At 48.3% G+C, this 18,534-nt stretch overlaps 1 pseudogene; it reads right to left on the bottom strand.

The window, feature by feature from the left end:
* Positions 1-9,538, bottom strand: part of LOC123075532 (photosystem II D2 protein-like) — a 12,698-nt pseudogene extending 3,160 nt beyond the window's left edge.
* Positions 9,539-18,534: the final 8,996 nt, after the last annotated feature.

Genomic DNA, 18,534 nt, shown 5'->3' with positions numbered 1-18,534 from the left:
CTGTGCTGGGCCGGGATTGGTGGCCCCCCCCTCGTCGCCCTCTGGGGAGGTGGCGGCCCAGATCATCACCCCCCTGGTGGCCCAGCCTCCCCCTCCTCGGTCTGCCGCCTACTCCCGCCGCGGCCGGTCGGCCTCTTCCCCGGTGGTCGCCGGACGCAGGAGTGCTCGGTTGGACGCCGCTCACCCCGCGGGCCACCCGGCGCTCCCCATCTCCGAGCGGGCTGAGCTTCGCGCTGCCGCCCGCAACCTGGAGCCAGGTACGCCCTCCGCCCCCCCTTCTACTTCTGCTTCGTCTTGCTCCTTCTCTGCTCTTGAATCTGTCCCTTTGGGCCATCTCGCCCAAGTGGTCGCCGATTCCGCGATCATCTTCCGTGGGGAGGTGGGTCCCCCCCTCGCCCAGATTGGGGCCATTCGGGCCCGGGAGATTCTGGATGGGAAACTGGCAGAGGCCCGAGCGGCCCTTGCGGCTCCCCCTCCCCCGGCCCAGGCGCCCCCTAGAGACCCCTCCCCCCCTCCTCGGACGCGGCAGGCGGCCCCCCGCCCTTCGGGGGCCGAGCTGGTGATCCGGGGTCGCACCCGCTCCCGCACGGCGGCCCTCCGCGCTCTCAGCGCGTCTCGTGTCTTGGGGTCAAGCAGCCCCCCAATGGCTCCTTGACGCATGCCCTATTCTGGAACATCCGCGGCTTCGGCCATGATGGCCGACGCCGCCAGTTAGTGCAGTACTTGCGCGATGAACGCATCGACCTAGTGGCCGTGCAGGAGACCATGCGCCGGGACTTTGCGCTCCCTGAGCTCAACCGGCTGAGCTCTCACCTATTTGCGTGGCACTGGCTCCCTTCTAGTGGGAGTGCAGGCCACTCGGGTGGCATCCTCCTAGGCGTGAAGGATGCCACCTTTGAGGTGGGCAGCATGGACCGGGGCGAATTCTTCGTCAGCATGGAGGTCTTTGAGAGATCTCTCAATTTCAAATGGGAGATCATCATCGTCTATGGTCCGGCTGACCATAGTAGGTCGGCCTCCTTCCTGGAGGAACTTCACCGGAAAATCTCGGCCGCCTCCCTCCCCGTAGTTGTCGGGGGGGGGGACTTCAACCTGTTGCGGTGTGCGGAAGACAAGAACAATGGCAATGTTAGTTTTGCCCGGATGGACATGTTTAACGACTTCATTGCCGACCTCGCCCTCAGGGAGCTTGATCGGGTTGGGGCTCGTTTTACTTGGACCAACCGCCAAGCCTCCCCGACCCTCTCCGTCTTGGACAGGGTCCTAGTTTCCCCCGAGTGGGACCTCCGGTGCCCCTTAGCCTCTCTTCATGCCGTCACCCGGATTGGGTCTGACCACGTTCCCCTGCTTCTCTCCTCCGCGGATGAGCGCCCCCCGATTCCCCCTCGGTTCCGTTTTGAGGCTGTCTGGCTCTCCCAGGCCGGATTCTCCGACGCTGTCAGTGCTCGTTGGATCGAGGCTCGTGGCCATCCCCACCCCCGCCCCCCTTCCGCCATAGATGCGTGGCACTTCTGTGCGAAGCGTGCCCGACAATTTATGAAGGGGTGGGGAGCCAACCTGGGAAGAGACTCCAGGGAGCGGAAGAAGGCTCTCCTGTCGGCGATCCAGGACCTCGACTTCAGGGCTGATGCGATCGGTCTCTCTCCTGACGAGTGGATGTCCCGTTATGACCTCGAGGACCAGCTCTCCGTGATTTACTCTGATGAGGAGGCTTATTGGCGCATTCGGGGCGCCCAACGTTGGGTCTTGAAGGGGGATGCGAATACGGCCTACTTCCAGGTGATCGCAAATGGGCGCCGTAGACGCAACACCATCTCCTGCCTTTGGGAGGGAGCCACTCTCCTTCAGGATCCCCGAGATATCCGCGCCCATGTTGATGGCTTCTATCGCTCCCTCTTCTCCCCCGCTCCTCGGAGCGGCCTCTCTCTTGCCTTTGACTGCTGGACCAGCGACCGTCTAGTCTCTGACGAAGACAATGCCACCTTGACGGCCCCCTTCTCTGTACAAGAGGTCTGGGAGGCTATCAAGGGTATGAATCCCTCCTCGGCGCCGGGCCCGGACGGCCTCCCGGTTCTCTTCTTCCAAACCTTCTGGAGCGTGGTCAAACCCGAGATCATGGCCATTTTCGAGGAATTCTTCGTGGGCTCGATCGACCTTGGCCGCCTCAACTTTGGGACCATCTCCCTCATTCCCAAGGTCCCTGGGGCGACTGACATCCGCCAGTTCCGCCCGATTACGGTCATAAACGTGATCTTCCGGATCTTGGCCAAAGGGTACGCCAATAGGGTGACCCTGCTGGCCGACCGGATCACTCACCCTAATCAGTCGGCGTTCATTCAGGGTCGGTTCATCCTTGATGGGGTCTTGGTCCTGCACGAGGTTCTTCATGAGGTCCGGGTCAAACACCTGAAGGCGGTCTTTCTGAAGATCGATTTTCACAAAGCTTATGACACGGTTAGCTGGCCCTTCCTTCGGGAAGTCCTTCTGCGCAAGGGATTTGACGACCAATGGATCACGAGAGTCATGCAAATGGTCTCTTGCGGTCGCACGGCGGTCAATATTAATGGCGAAATTGGTCCCTTCTTCCCTACCCTTTGTGGGGTGCGCCAAGGCGACCCCTTCTCCCCGTTCCTCTTCAACATGGTCGTGGACGCTTTGGCTTCCATTCTCGATAAGGCGAAAGCTGCGGGCCACCTCCGAGGCATCGCCCCCCATCTCTCCGGGGACGCGGGGATCTCCATCCTCCAGTATGCGGACGACACGATCATCATGGTCGAAGGCTCGGAGATGGACATCGCCAATCTCAAATTCCTCCTCCTTTGCTTTCAGCAGATGTCGGGCCTCAAGATCAATTTTGATAAGAGCGATGTTATGGTGATGGGATACTCTCCCGAGGAGTCAGTGGCCATTGCCAATAGACTCAATTGCCGCTTGGGCTCGTTTCCTTCTACCTATCTGGGGACGCCCATCAGTCACTCGCGCCTCCTGGCCGCCGATCTTCGCCCCTCCGTGACCAAGCTCCAGACTAGATGCGAGCCTTGGCAGGGGAGGTGGCTGTCCAAGGCGGCCAGGACTATTCTTATCAACTCCTCCCTCTCCAGTCTCCTCTTATTTCTTATGAGTCTCTACAGCCTTCACGATTCTCTTCATAAGGAGATCGCCAAAATCCAGTCCCGCTTCTATTGGGCTGGGGAGCACGGCAAGCAGAAGTATCACATGGTCAGCTGGCCTGACATCTGCAAGCCGAGGGAGCAGGGGGGTTTGGGGATCATGTGCTCCAAACGGATGAATATTGCCCTCCTCTCCCGATGGCTGTGGCGCATCTCGCAGGGCCACGGGGGCCTCTGGCTGGACATTATCCGGAATAAATACCTGCGCGGCCAACCCCTTGCCTTCTGCCAGAAGTCGGGTGGCTCTCAGTTCTGGCAGTCCCTTGTCCAGCTCCTCCCTGTGCTCCGCATTGGTACCTCTATCTCGGTAGGATCTGGCCGTTCGACGTTATTCTGGTATGACCGTAGGGCCGATGACGCCCCCTTTGCGGCTCGCTTCCCCATTCTCTTTGCTATCTCTGTCGACCCCATGATCTCTGTTGATAGGGCCCTATTTGACTTAGGGCGCCTCGCTTTCCGTCGGCCATTTGGGCCTACGGAATCCGCCGCCTGGCGTGAGCTTCTTGAGTGCGTCGCTCTTCATGAGCCGCTGGTTGACGGCGTCCAAGACCGTGTTCGATGGCATTTGGAGCCGTCTGTCCAGTTCTCTACCAAATTGCTCTATGCGGTCATTACCCCCTCCGCCGCCCCTCCCCCCCTCTCAATGGTTTGGTCCGTCCGCCTCCCTCTGAAGATCCGTATCTTCATGTGGCAGTGGATCCGGGGACGGATCCCCTCCGGTGTGGAGGTCCGCAAGCGTAATGGCCCGGGTTCTGGTCTCTGCCCCCTCTGTGCCGTCCCCGAGGATTCTAACCACATCTTCTTCGCTTGCACCTCTGCCCAGTTCCTCTGGAGCTGTTTTCGCGAGCTTGTCGGCGGAAATTGGACTCACACCAACTTCCCCGACCTTTTTGCTGAACTCCAAGCGTCCCCCCCGTCCTCCCGCCACATTAGGTGGCTGGAGGTTGGGACCCTAGCCTGGACTCTTTGGACTGTTCGTAATAAGCTTGTGATTGAGCGCACTCCGATTCGTCGTGCTACTGACGCTCTCTACAAATTCTCGGGTTTCCTGCAGCTTTGGCGGCCGCTTAGCCGTCTCCTGGAGCGCAACGCCATCTCCGCCTTCATCGCCGACCTCCGCACGATGGCCGTCCGCCTGTCGCCGCCGCCGCCGCCCCCTCCGCCGGAGCCTGACTAGCCCCCTCCGTGGGTCTCTCGCCCGGCCTCGCCCGGTTTCCTTTTCTGTTTCTTTGGGCTTGTTGAGCTGTGCCCTCAGCAGTACCTTTTGACTTTGTTGTGCTACTTGGGTGTGTGTGTCTGAACCTGTTGGGGTTGTGTGTTTTGTGGCGGTGTGCTTTATCTATAAAGCGGGGCGAAAGCCTTTTTCGGTAAAAGCACGGAAGTTATTTGCACCACCACCGTCCTCAAATAGAGTGTTTTCTACGGTCGCTCCATTAATAGCGCATAGCAAAGCCGCACCTAATACTCCGGCAACTCCCATCATATGAAATGGGTTCAACGTCCAATTATGAAATCCTTGGAAGAAAAGGATGATTCGAAATATCGCTGCTACGCCAAAACTCGGTGCAAAGAACCAACCAGATAGCCCCAGTGGATAAATAAGGAATACAGAAACAAAAATAGCAATTGGACCAGAGAATGAGATTGCATTATAAGGCCGCAATTAAACGGACCGAGCAAGTTCAATTGGCGTAACATGAAACCTATTAGTGCAAAAGCCCCGTGGAGAGCTACAAAAGTCCATAGACCGCCTAATTGACACCAACGAGTAAAATCTCCTTGTGCTTTAGGCCCCCATAGTAGCAACAAAGAGTGTGCTAAACTATTGGCAGGGGTAGAAACTGTTGCGGTTAAGAAATTACACCCTTTCAAATAGGAACTAGCCAATCCATGGGTATACCAAGAAGTTACAAAACTTGTCCCTGTAAACCAACCCCCTAAAGCGAAATAAGCACAAGGAAAGAGCAATAGGCCAGACCATCCTACAAAAACGAAATGGTCCCTTCGTAACTAGTCATCCATACACTACTAGGAAAATGCTTACCAGTAGCGCTGGTTTTTTTGCTACCAGTAGCACTGGCAGACGCGCTACTGCTACTGCTATTTTTTAGCAGTAGCGCTTGTTTGTCCCAGCGCTACTGGTAACTGAAGATAGCAGTAGGGCTTTTTTGTAACCCACGCTACTACTATCCTATGTACTAGTAGCGTGCACTTTTCCCCCACGCTACTACTAGCTAATTAGGACCAGTAGCATGCACCTTTTCCCCCACGCTACTACTAGCTAATTAGGAATTAGAATAGTAAAAATTAGATGCAGTATTCATGGATGGAAATCAGAGACACATCCAGTGCAAGATAAACTAAGGTCACAGAACCATCTCAACTGGAAGAGATCACAAGAATCCATTTAACATCAGACACACACAACCATCATCAAAACGTAGGTACCTTCCCTAGTGTTCACCACCAACCTAAACAAACCACTTCTCCAGATGAATGTACCAAGGCTCGGAGTTCAGACGCCGGCGGACCCGAATCCTCCCTCCCCCCGGACGGTGGCGTCGAGGTCCTCCACCTCGGCGACCTTCGGCGTCATGATCACCTGGACTATCATCTGTGCGATGTGGCCGCCGGGCTTCACCGGGTTGAAGAGCACAGTGCCCACCGGGCCATGCTAGTCAGCGTCGATCACCCCTGCGTCCACGCCGGGAAAGTGAAAACTTGTTAGTATGCAAATATCATCAGTTCAACCAAATAGTATATTACAATTCACAAGACCCATTAAGTTAAGATTCCTTCTCATCTAGCAATTTAAAAGAGCTCATGCCAAAAATATATGCTTAATTCCTCACTGGTTATTCAAACTAAATGGTCCAGGAACGCACATGGTTACCATGGATACCAGTCTAGATTAGTACTTTCTATAATGTTTGGCACCAAGTTCAGTCTTCGCAGACAAATAGAATACATTACTGGGCGGGACAAGGCAAAGAAAAACACAAAAAAAATGTATTTACTAAATCATTAGCATTAATCAGTGTCTTCTGCTCTCGTTTGTTACAATATCAAGTTAGCCAATGTGAACAAAAGAAAGCAAGACCAAACTACTACAGCTTCACCTTTAGATTATTTTTGATCCATTGCAAAGTATGATATGAACATACTACCTACACCAGTACAATTGATTGAAACTCAAGGCAAAGAAACTGTGAATGAATCAAATTGGATACGGGCCTACAATCAGTCAAATTGGATATGTTCTTGCAAGCTACAAAGATGTTAAGAATTACTTGCAATCTGGTTTTTGCAAGCTACAAAGATGTCCAGAATTACTAATTATCCAATTACCCTCTGTTGGGCCATAGTGATGTCTCAATATAACGCCACATTTCTCGAACTCTCGGAGAACAAGCTTGGTATCTCTAAGCGAGAATCTGTAAGAGGGGCAACATTAAACATAAATAAACCAATTCATCCTCTATAAGGCATCCAACAAAAAGCTAAGTGACGGCTATTGCTTTCTCGGGCAGGGTGTACAAACTTAACAAAAATTAAAGTGCACTAGCACTATGGACTCCGGTATATCCAGTTTCTAGGACAAGCACTAAGGTCTAAGAATGATATGCTACTAAACGATTGATTTTGCTGTTGCTCATGGACATAGACAGGAGCAAGCACATAGCAGGGCCATGAACCTACGCAAAGCATTAATTTTTTTTTATCTCCATGGCTACATGTCCAGCGGAATCCAAGATACTACCTACTTGCAGAACTAATCTACCATGCACGTGCGGCAGGCTACAGCTTCCTCAAAAAACAAGTAAAAGAAGAGCAACATAGTTTCCTCTGTGTGATAGTACTCACCAGCGGCGAGTGGGTTGGGAGAGGAGAGCACAATGTTATGATGAAACTTTGGTGTTGTAGATGTTGAAATAGTTTTTATATACTTGGTCAAACTTGAAGAAGTTTGACTTAGCACAACATTAGAACTTCAATTGTTTTTTTGTACTGAACTTCAATTAGTTTGAAATGAAGGGATTTTCACGGGATTGCTAGTCCCGGGATCAAATTAAGATTGACTAAGGTGAGCAATGACATCAGCTCATGAACATCAAAGCTACTAGTTCATCTAAGTTAACTTCAATCATGGCCCAAATGAAAGTTAACTTCAATTATATTGGGCATTTCTCAAACAATTAATAAAGGCAGTGAAAAACTGTCTTGATAATATAATCCTTAATGGTCAGCATCATGGAAATCCTACCAGCATAAGCCACAAGTCTAGCCCAAACAAAGGAGAGAATAATACTCAGCTGAAAGACAGTAGGGATGTTTGTTACCTGTCAGGAAGACAACAGAGATGCTTGGACTTGTGCTACCCATGAGCTTTCCCTGGTTCCAAGATGAGAATGTACTCTCTTTGGATAAAATATGTACACTGCCACACGTACTACATAACATCCCGGATCAATGGACAGGTGTTACATGCAAGATCACTACATAGAAAAGTGGAAAAATCATACAAGAATAGCGTATTAAAACTCCTGGCACGCAGTTTAACTGGAATTCCATGGAAGCTGGCATAATCTATCAATAATAAATAATGTTCATATGTGCCTAACATTCTACAGCCTCATTTTTGACATTTCTCTACTACCACAAACTCACAGAATATGGCTCAAATATTCAGTTCCATAAAACCAGCCACTCACTGAGCTCTGCAACTAAATAGTATTTACCAAAGGAGGCTAAATAATGAAATGGCCAGGAATTTTGAGCCCTCGTCTTTCTTTTCACCAGAACCAGCAGGCATGAATCAATAGTATTTTCTTTCTGTTTCACTTAATGATATGTTCATAAATTTTGCTTTAGCCATTCTGATCATAGTTTTCACTTGCAATAGAAATCTCCTATTATCTGAACATACCTCTGGGAGGTCGGGTCTCGAATATCACCTTCTTGTTGTCACAGTGAGAATAATAATCCTGTCGGTAGGATGAGCTATTACTTTTATCCAATGATGAAGCAGTCTGTCCATCTGCAATGAACACATCAGTGTTAAGATTAGCGCAGAGTTGCAGACACACATGAACGAACTAGTGTGCGCAGAGTTGGATCATTTGTGCACACAAGAACCAGTGGCAACTGGCAAATGTGATTCAGAAACCACACATACACGTGAACGAATATATAGGCATCACCTAAAAACATATGATGATACAAACAAATGCAGTTCAACTAAAATTGAGCAACTGATAGCATGAAATTGAGTAATCAAAATACTAAAACTGAAACTGAAAAAACAACAGTCGGCAGGCGGTACTCAACCTATCCTTCTGCCTGCTAGCGCCAAGCTCGAGCTGACGCCTGCTGGAGTTGCCACCTTGCCGGAGCGGCCACCCAGGCCTAGCGAAGTCATCGCATCGGAGCCACCAACTCGCCGGCGCTTGCGTCCGCCATCTGTCTCCCTGGCGCTTGTGTTCGTGCCGCTACTAGGCTCACCCTCGGGGCCGCCTCGCTGCCCAACCTCCACGCCGTGGCTGGGAGAAGCCCGGGCTGGCCACGGCGATGGGCCTGGTCGGCCGGATAGTAAGGAAGGCTGCGCGCGCGTGAGGCCTGTTAGACGTGTACACGGCGAAGGATCACGCCATGGATCGGAAAGAGGGTGAGACGGGGACGACAGCGATGAAAAAGAACGGGGAGGGGATCCCAGCGCCAGCGGAGAGGAGAGGAGGTGGAAGGGAGGCCGGCAGAGGAGGGAGATGGAGGGGATCTGGATCGGGTGGGTGGGGTGTGGGAGTGGACTGGGACCATAGCACTAGCGCTGGCTACCGATGCGCGCTACAGCTATGATTTGCTAGCTATAGCGTCGGGTGGAAAAACACGCTACTGGTAAAAGTTTACACATAGAAGAAATAATAGTAGCGCGTTTCTGAGTACAGGCGCTATAGATCTTGACTTAACAGTCGCGCTGGGTAGACGACCAACGCTGCTAGTATATGTTGATCTGCTGGTGTGGTGTGGCACACTTACCAGTAGCGTGCCCAAAAGAAACCCACGCTGCTGCTAAGCCGTACCAGTAGCGTGCTATCTGCCCAGCGCTACTGGTAATTACAAGTAGCGTGGGTGCCCAAACAAACACGACTGCTAAACTACTATGTATAAGCATTTTCCATAGTATCAAATAGATCATTTTCTTTTTAGGAATTCTACCAAGGGCTATAGTCATAGTGATCCTCCTATTCAATTACTTCAACCATTTCCGAGCACCTCATATCACTTTCCAAGGCATATGATAGTTTTATTATCTGTGGACGATTTCTTTCTCGTTCAATGCCCTTTTCAATGGTCTCGAAGAGAGAAATTTCCCATTTTTATCTATGGAGTCACAGTCACAACCAAGGTCGTGGTAAATCCATGAATTTGATTCGATTTGTTTTTCTTATACTATTTGTTTTTCTTATACTATAGAAATAGAAATAAATTGTTTTTCTTATACTATAGATGATTTAATACAAAGTCATACTAACTTTGTATTAAGTTGATTTATACAAAGTTAGTATGACTTTGTACTAAATCAGTGACACTTATTTTGGGACAGAGGGAGTAGAAAACATCCGTCCTGTCATAGATTTGTGCCTACACCAATTGTTCTCGAGTGCTGACAGAGAAAAATTACCATGATTGCCGCTGTCAAACTGTCATTTCCTGCTAGTGGTGGTACAAGATTCACACATCGGACGGGGTAATTTGGGAGTAGGTGATGAGAAGAACAGAGGGAGAGGGTGAGTAGGTGATAGTTCAGGCAATTCTCATTTCATCGATTCGTTAACAGGGATGGCACTTGCCCCTTTTAAAAACACACACACTCTCACAAATGGGACACTAGATGATCTTCCTATAGCTCACTCCTACATTTCCACTCTTGGCCCCATTGTCGTCCGTATTCCAGTACTACTGGTTCCCCTGGACTGGGATCTTGCCGACTACTGGTTCCCCTGAAACAAGCATCGCTCCATTAGGTTTCCTCAAAGTTTTCATTTTAGGCATTGTCATGTCTACAAGACACAGTTAGACCTCTGGCAGCCTGTTGCTTGAAACAAAGCTTCTGGAATCATTTGCCCCAAGGCGTACTTATTGAATGGTGGGTGTTCTTCCGAGAGCTACAATTGCCACCGTGGCTCCTACATCCACATACCATGCCTAGTGGTAATTTGACTTCAAGTGGACAAAGTAAGACACGACAATGCTAGTGATTTTCAGCTCCTTTTCGCTTCACCTCCTTGACTCTCACATTTTTGTTTCCCTCCAATATTTTAGATGTAAATAAGCTAAAGACGCAAGGGAAAAATATAAATTCATATCACACTCACTTTCACATCCTAAGGCAGAAGTATATATAGGACTTCTACACACCTCTAATCTGTGATAGCTCTTCTTTCGAAAGAAAATATTGTGAGCATGGGATATGTGTTGAGAAGGCCATTCGGAAATCGTTTATCAGGACATTACTATCATGTGAGTAGACTGTTGAATGATATGACTAGTCTACTTGCATGCTTAGTTTCCAATCTCTTGCCAAAAACACAAGAAAAAGAGTGGTTGGAGGGAACTCACGCCAAAAGAATGGAGAGAAGTTCATAAATGAGCGAGTGATTGAACTAGCATTTGCAAACAGGCTAGTTCTGTATGAGAGTAACCAACCTTCATGTAGTAGAAGAACTTAGTATGGATGTTATGTTAGCTTCTGTTATACTTGCCATCACTTCACTGGGATGTAAAAAACAGAGAGTTACATTGCGTTACAGTAAAAATGTGATCAGTGAACATGAAGACTAAACTGCTACTGACCCTGTTGTGCAGACCCAAAGGACCAGCAGGAAACCAAATCCGAATTAGATCCTCTTGGCGCGGTCTGGAATTTGACTCGGTGATGCTCGACTTACCAAAAAAGGGTTTCCCCCGCTTTGTATACAAAGCAACCAACCGAACCATACAGAGATAGGTGCTGGGGCGGAAGCAGCATAGTCACGCCCAAAAGAAACGATAGAGAAAGAGCAACAGAAACAAATGCCGATAACGGCGGATCAACAAAAACGAAGAAGCCTCGCAATCGCTGCGCCCACCGGGATCTTCCACTAGGCTCCAAGACTCCAAAGCGCCGGCACCTATCAACACCTCCAAGAAGGATTGCGACGATGACGATGCTGCTGCCAAGGGTTTTCCCTTGGACTAGGGTATCAGCACCGTCGGCACGCGGGAGGGCCCCACATCCACCGTCAGTGACGGTAGCCGTCCGGACGCAATAGCAGGAGCACACCAGGCCTTGCTGAGCCCTCGTGAGCCCGTAAAGCTCCCGCCTTCGCGCTGTTGCCGGCATGCCATCGGCGCCGACGCCCCATATCCGAGCCGCTCCTCCTCCTCACCGCGCCGCAGACAACGAGGCCACGCCGAGGGGCCGGCCCGCTAGGACCCAGATGAGGCCCGCCGGGCCCAGATCTGGGCCGGGGGCGCGACGTCGGCCACCCCGCACCACCACGCCGCCCCGCCGCCACCACGTCCGCCGCCGGCCACCCCGCCGGGTCACCAGACCGCTGCCCAGCTGAGCGACACCGCCGCCGCCCCCCTGCCCCGGGCCAGGGGGACACGGGCGTGGGGAGAGGAGATCCTGCCGTCGCCGGCACCCCCCGGGCCGGAGCCGGAGGCGCCCACCGGCGACGGCAGGGGAGAGGAAGAGGAGGCGAAGCCGAGTGAAGAGGCGCTGGGGCCGCCCCGGCCGCCTTCCGGGGAGGTGGCGCGACGGCGGAAGGAGGGGCGGGGAAGGAAGGGCCGGGGAGGGTGAGGGGCGGACCCGGGCCGCGCGCCGGCGAGGACGGCCGGATCCCGCTGGAGACGGGCATGGGAGGTGGCGGCGGCGAGGGTTTCGGGGGTGGGAGCGGGTCGCAGGAGCGGGAGCCTACCGTGATGCTCGACTTGACTCAACGCCGAGCAGTCACTCTACACCCAAGGCCCCAACAATTCTCGCTCTAGAGCAACTGCAGGTTCAGTTCAGTTTCAGAAGCAATTGCAAACCAGCATCTATTCCCCTAGCTAATAGAGTACCATTACTCAGCAAGCTCCAAACTAGAGAATGCTGGAAAGTTTCTCAACAAGTCCAAGCTTTACTCCCTCTTGCGAGATGCATGGATGGTTTGACGACACCCCGCGATAACCTTCCATTCCTGCACTGCGTATTGGCAAGATTCCAGTTTCCTCAGTGCAAATGCTGCTTCTAGATGCTATAGCCTTCCATTCTTTTACTGTGGTCTTGGTACGAAGTACAGAGCCCAGTGCACATCCAGCTAAAGAAGAGCCACGACATTTGTCCACAATCTGATCAACTATCTCCACTAGTTCAGCGGGCTTTTCTTTATCCAGGCTGAATGCTCTATCCACAATAATTTCCTTTATGAAGTGATCCTCCAAAGCATTGAGATTGTAGGCTTGCCCTAGCTGCACCCATAATTTCAGCAACTCGTTTATCATGAGTTGTTGTCAACACTGCAGTGCCCATGCCACCATGCTGAAGACATACCTTCAGCCTTTCCCACTTACGTAACTCTTTATTGTCCCAAACATCATCCAATACAAGGAGATACTGTTGTCCACTGACCAGTTTTTGAAGTCTATCCAGTGGTGGTTTGTCTGTATCAATATTCTTCCTGGAAGATGATTCAACTATACTCTTGGCCAGGGAGTTCACGTCAAAGGTATTAGAGACACAGACCCAGAGCAGTGATACGTCTCCGTCGTATCTACTTTACACTTTTGCCCTTGTTTTAGACTCCAACTTGCATGATTTGAATGGAACTAATCCGGACTGACGCTGCTTTCAGCAGAATTGCCATGGTGTTATTTTTGTGCAGAAACGAAAGTTCTCGGAATGACCTGAAACTCCTCGGAGATTATTTTTGGAATTAATAAAAAATACTGGCGAAAGAATCAAGGCCAGGGGGCCCACACCCTGTCCACGAGGGTGGGGGGCGCGCCCCCTGCCTCGTGGGCCCCCGGATGTCCACCGACCTCAACTCCAACTCCATATATTTGCTTTCGCGGAGAAAAAAAGCAGGGAGAAAGATTCATCGTGTTTTAAGATACGGAGCCGCCGGCAAGCCCTAATCTCTGACGGGAGGGCTCATCTGGAGCCCGTTCGGGGCTCCGATGAGGGGGATTCGTCGCCGTCGTCATCATCAACCATCCTCCATCACCAATTTCATGATGCTCACCGCCATGCGTGAGATTCCATCGTAGGCTTGTTGGATGGTGATGGGTTGGATGAGATTTACCATGTAATCGAGTTAGTTTTGTTAGGGTTTAGTCCCTAGTATCCACTGTGTTTTGAGATTGATGTTGCTATGACTGCTATGCTTAATGCTTATCACTAGGGCCCGAGTGTCATGATTTCAGATCTGAACTTATTATGTTTTCATGAATATATGTGAGTTCTTGGTCCTATCTTGCAAGTCTATAGTCACCTATTATGTGTTATGATCCGACAACCCCGAAGTGACAATAATCGGAATACTTCTCGGTGATGACCGTAGTTTGAGGAGTTCATGTATTCACTATGTGTTAATGCTTTGGTCCGGTACTCTATTAAAAGGAGGCCTTAAAATCCCTTAGTTTTCATTAGGACCTTGCTACCACGGGAGGGTAGGACAAAAGATGTCATGCAAGTTCTTTTCCATAAGCACGTATGACTATATTTGGAATACATGCCTACATTACATTGATGAATTGGAGCTAGTTTTGTGTCATCCCGTGTTATAACTATTACATGAGGAATCGCATCCGACATAATTATCCATCACTGATCTAATGCCTACGAGCTTTTCACATATTGCTCTTTGCTTAGTTACTTTACCGTTGCCACTGTTACAATTTCTACAAAACTACTACTGCTACTTTTATCGATGTTACCATTACTTTCATACTACTTTGCTACTAAATAATTTGCTGCAGATATTAAGCTATCCAGGTGTGGTTGAATTGACAACTCAACTTCTAATACTTGAGAATATTCTTTGGCTCCCCTTGTGTCGAATCAATAAATTTGGGTTGAATACTTTACCCTCGAAAACTGTTGCGATCCCCTATACTTGTGGGTTATCAAGCAGCAACGGGAAATGCTTCTGAATTTCAGGATCATTGTATATGAGCTGCGCTAATGTGGTCTTGCCAAGGCCCCCCATTCCCCCCATTCCAACAATGAGAACAATTGTGAAATCTGCATTGTTAGCTTGACCAAGTAGTGTAGCAACAATATTCTTCTTATCCTTGTCTCTGGATATGCTCGCAATGTCTTGCAGGTCGGTGATAACAGAATCCGTCTGCCTCCACTGCTTGGGCACTGGCGGCTGTGGTCAGTACTTGAACCTAAAGGCATGCATCTCCGCTATAAGTACATCAATGGCCTTCAGAATCCAGCAAAGCTTGCGGCCCATTTTGTAATAGAAAACAATACGGTTGTGAGTAGGGAATAGCTTTATTACATCGAAGCCAAGCTCTCTGTAGTGCCCCTTCTTCTTGGCTTCACGGCGGAGTGCTTCGTACTTGAATTCATCGAAGACTTCATTTGCCTCATAGGCCACAGTCTTGAGCTCCTGGAGCCAGGCTTTGGCACCATCTCTATGCTCCTTTGCCTGCCCCTCGGCGTCATTCATGACGTCAAGGATGACTGGAAGCTTGCGCTTGAGAACCTTGTGCTCCTCCTCCATTCCCTCCATCACCTTGTACTCATCCAGGAGTGAGCTGGATGCCTTGCTCATTAGGATGGACACCAGTGGCCGGATGGCCATGGCGGCCACCAGCTCTGCCATTGGAACTCTCGAAAGAAACTCCTCCAACACAGGTGAACTGCAGAAATTAATGAAGGAGAGAATGGTGTGAGCAAAATTATCAGGTGCTTAAGGTGCCAAATGGTAGTGTTTTTGAACATATCACACACTGTAGCGAGCGAGTGAAGTAAACGTGCTTGCCTAATACCACATTCGTGTGGAAACATGTTTTTGGAGCTTTCTAGAAGCTTTCCGTCAGGTATTGTGGTTCAATGTTCTGTTTTCGTTTTTTTTCTTTCTTTTAGTTTTTCATCGTTTAAAAAACTAATGAACATTTTTTAACCTTTTCCAATTAATGCAACATTTAAATTGTGAACCGTGCAATATTTTGAACATTTTTAAATCCATAAACATTTTCAAAATATGACAACAATTTTTCAAGTTCATGAGCATTTTTTAAATCTATGAACATTTTTTCAAATTTGTGAACAAATTCATAATCCTTTTAAAATTCGTAAACTTTTTTGAATGTAACAAAAATGATCTATCATGTCAAAAAAATCTATAAACATCAAAAGTCATTTTCTTCATGAACCTCTAGCTACTGGTTCTTTTTACTAGACAATGAGTAAGCGACAGAACGGTGACCGGGCTAGCGAGTGAAGCAGCTGAGGGGAGCAAGCGCGCTAATTGGCCATGGGTCACCGTGCCTTCCACGCAAGCGATGTTGATCTTCGCAACGTCTGAAGTGCCAGATAGATAGGAGCTCCTGTCCTTATCTTTCATGAATTCCCTTTTCATAGGCCCAGAATTACTGGGTCTTCCCGAGAAGGCTGGATGCATGTAATGGGAGAGCGACTAACTAGGCGTGCAAATTGAGGGAGCCCCTCAAAGGTCACTTCGGATGCGCTAACCGTGCGTCACTTGACATGCTCTCAGCCACCGCCATGTTTCAAACCTATGAAAGATCTGGTTTCAAAGATCTCGACGCGGGGAACCCAACGGTGAAAACGGTTTGGGGTTTGGATGCACGGCTCAAAAGATAAAACATTTTGAAAAGAATCTACGGCAAAGTGTGGGCAAGTTGGGCTGGGCTGGTCTAATGATTCGGGGCCTCGGCAAATAGAGAGGCACATGACACTTATTATGTTGGGCTTACTTGCTCTAAACTGCACTTTGTATTCATTCATGTTTTTCTCTTAATAGAAAAAATCACCCTTTTGTACATAGTGCACACCGGAGCTTTCTGTCGGGGGTTTTCCGATACAATATTTTTTGTTTTCTATTTTTTTCTTTCTTTTACTCTTTTCATTGTTTAAAAAAATTATGAGCAATATTTTGAATTTTTTTTCGAATTCATGCAACATTTGTGGACATTTTCAAATATTTTGAACACTTTTCAAATCCATAATTTTTTTAGATCATAGACATTCTCAATATATTTCCACATTTTTCAAGTTCATGAGCATTTTTTAAAATTTTGAACAAATTCATAATTTTTTTAGAATTTGTATATTCTTTTGAATGTAACAAAAAAATAAGCTATCATGTAAAAAAATCAGAAGTCATTTTCTTCATGAACCTGTAACTACTGGTTCTTTCTGCTAACCAACGAGCAAGAGATAGAACGGGGAACGAGCTAGCGAGAGAAGCAGCTGAGGGGAACAATGGCGCTAATGGTTCTGCCTCACTGTGCCTTGTGTGCAAGCGATGTAGATCTTCGCGACACCCAAAGCGCCAGATAGGACCTCTTGTCCTTATCTTCCATGAATATCCTTTTCATGGGCCCATGATTACTGGGGCTTCTTGAGAAGGCTGAATGCATTTAATGGGAGAGCAACTAATTAGGATTACAACCTGCGAGAGCCCCTCATGGATCACTTTTGGCGCCAACTTGTATCCCAACTAGTACAAATTTGAGGAATGATAATACACCCACATTACTTTTTTTTCTTTTTTTTCATGCTTTATTAATTAGTCATGTTTTCCTTCTATAAAAATTATCTGAACAAGACAGTTTGAAGCAAACACATTTTCCCTTTCCATGTGGTATTAATTCGTCCTGTTTTCCTCCGATAAAAACAGTCTGAACAAGATAACTGGAAGCAATTGCAATTTCCTCCTGCATCATAAGGACAAACAATCCACACCCCAAACGGAACAAGTGTATTTCAGATATCGTTGACACTAATAACATGATTAATCCAGTCTGCCATGCTAGTTAGCTATAAACAGTATCCAAATGCATGCATTGTGTTCTACTCTACAGAAGATGATACCTAAACAGACTAGAAAAGGTGCTTTGATATATTTAAGAAATTATTTCGGATTTGGATATTTCAAATTACACTTAATTTTGATGAATTCTAAAACAATTTAAATTTATTTGAAATCATTTTGAATCTGCCTCGAAATTTCAAGTTTAAAAATATTTGGAACCCCACTGAATTATGCAAAATTTAAAAAAATCACTGAAATTTTTAACCCTCTGATCTAACTTAAACGCTGGTTCAGGAATAGGGTGGAAACAGGGCTATAGAAGCAGAGCACTGACTGACCAACTGACTACATGAGGTTGTTCTGTAAAGAAACAGGACGCCTATAGTCCATTGTTAATTCCTGTCTGTACCTAATCTAGTGCCAGCAATCAGCGCGGCGGCACATTTAATCTATGTGGTTGTGAGCTAAACAAAGAACACTGCCTTGGCGCACGTGGTTGGTCGTGGGGCGATTTGTGGTGCCATTTGTGCATGCATGCATGCATGTTCCGATTCTTTGTTCCCAAAAACCGACGCGTTATGCTGCCAAAATTTCCGGTGATGTTTGGCCCGACTGTCAAAATTTTGACCTTGTTTGTAAGGAAACGAAGACTTGAGGGTGCTTGTTGTAAATTGGAAGGGACTTGGTTGCGAGATTATGTCGTCCGTGAGGAGCAAGACGAGGAAAGGGATTAGGCAGGGTAGGATATATGTATTTGTTCTCCTCCAATATTTTAGATAGTCCGGAGCTGGATAGGGAGAGAAGCAAAGTTGTAATCATACCACACACACTTTGACATCCTAAGACAATGGCGTATATGTAGGACTTCTATATATACATCCGGGGTCTCTAATCATGTTCCCAATTTCGCAGCAAGCCACAGGACGCCTATAGTCCATTGTTAATTCCTCTCTGTATGTAATCTAGTGCCAGCCCCACCCCAAAGAAGCTAATCAACCGGCGCTATAAATCTCTGTTGAAAATCATCTGAGATTTGAGGGATTTGAGCTAGGGATTGGAGGGAGTGTGAAGAGCATTTGGGGAATTTCTGGATCGTTCCTCACCGATCCATTCTCTCTGCTGATTTATATATTCTTTGTACAATTTACATTTTAGACCCTATAGACTCACCTAATTACATTATCTACACACCAACACTCCCCCTCAAGATGGGGTGAATATGTCGTACAAACCCATCTTGCTACAAAACATGGAAAAAGTCTTTTCTGGGAGTCCTTTTGTAAGTACATCTGCTACTTGACTTGCTGAAGTTACATATGGTAGGCAAA

Source organism: Triticum aestivum, chromosome 1B (assembly GCF_018294505.1).
Source record: "Triticum aestivum cultivar Chinese Spring chromosome 1B, IWGSC CS RefSeq v2.1, whole genome shotgun sequence".
In the NCBI taxonomy this organism is placed as follows: domain Eukaryota; kingdom Viridiplantae; phylum Streptophyta; class Magnoliopsida; order Poales; family Poaceae; genus Triticum; species Triticum aestivum.
Note: the sequence above shows the minus strand (reverse complement) of the source record. Positions and strands in the feature narration are given on the sequence as shown.